The sequence below is a fragment of the Cinclus cinclus genome, chromosome 6 (assembly GCF_963662255.1).
Source record: "Cinclus cinclus chromosome 6, bCinCin1.1, whole genome shotgun sequence".
Taxonomy (NCBI): Eukaryota; Metazoa; Chordata; class Aves; order Passeriformes; family Cinclidae; genus Cinclus; species Cinclus cinclus.
Window position 1 is genome coordinate 26,533,122 of NC_085051.1, and position 880 is coordinate 26,534,001.

The window sequence follows — 880 nt, forward strand, 5'->3', positions numbered from 1 at the left end:
GGCGGCTCCTCCGGCCCCCGCTGCCGCAGCGCCCGGCCCAGGCAGAGGCGGCACCGGCGGGGCGGGGGAACGGCCCCGCGCCCACGGCTCCCGCCCCTTCCGGCACCGCCCCGCCCGCCCGGCGCCGCTTCCGCACCGCGGCTCCGCCCCGCCGGTCCCGGCTCCGCCCCGCTCGCCCCGCTCGTCCCTCAGTGCCGGCACTGTCCGGGGCTGTTCCCCCAGGAAGGACGCGCTGTCCCAGCCCCTCAAACGGGGCTCCGCGCCGGTATCAAACAGCCCGGCCCGGGGGCTCGGGCGTGAACGGGAAACGCGGGGCGGCACGGCACTGATAGAGAGCCCTTGTGCATCTTCATACAGGCTGTAGGAGACACTCGTCTGCCCAAAACGTCACTACAGGAGGTGTCCGGTTGCCATTGGCTACCATAAACCTCAGAAAGTAGGGAAGTCACCCGGGATGCAATGGCAAAAATTGACCTGCATAACCTGCGGCAACCAGATGAGAACAGCGAGGCGTATCTTGCAAGTACATGTCCATTTTCTGAGGTCGTAAGTTTTACTTTAATGAGTTTATCCTATGAACTTGGCCGGTGAATATCAGTCTCCAGGAGGAAACCTTTACTTGTTAGTTTGTCCTTTCAAGAATCGGCCACGGTTGCATTTATGTTTGTCATAGAGAGGTGCAACATTCACAATCATTGACCTAGAAACAAAACGAACTAAACCGAACTAAAAAAGAACAATGGTACAAAATTCTTCAAGTATCTTTACTAAGAGACCAGTTTTAGAAAACAGGGACTGAGGATGCTCTGTGCTGGAAGACCAAAGCACAGGAATGGGAAAATAAGCCTGGCATTCTTCCATCCAACTTGCATCCTGCTAA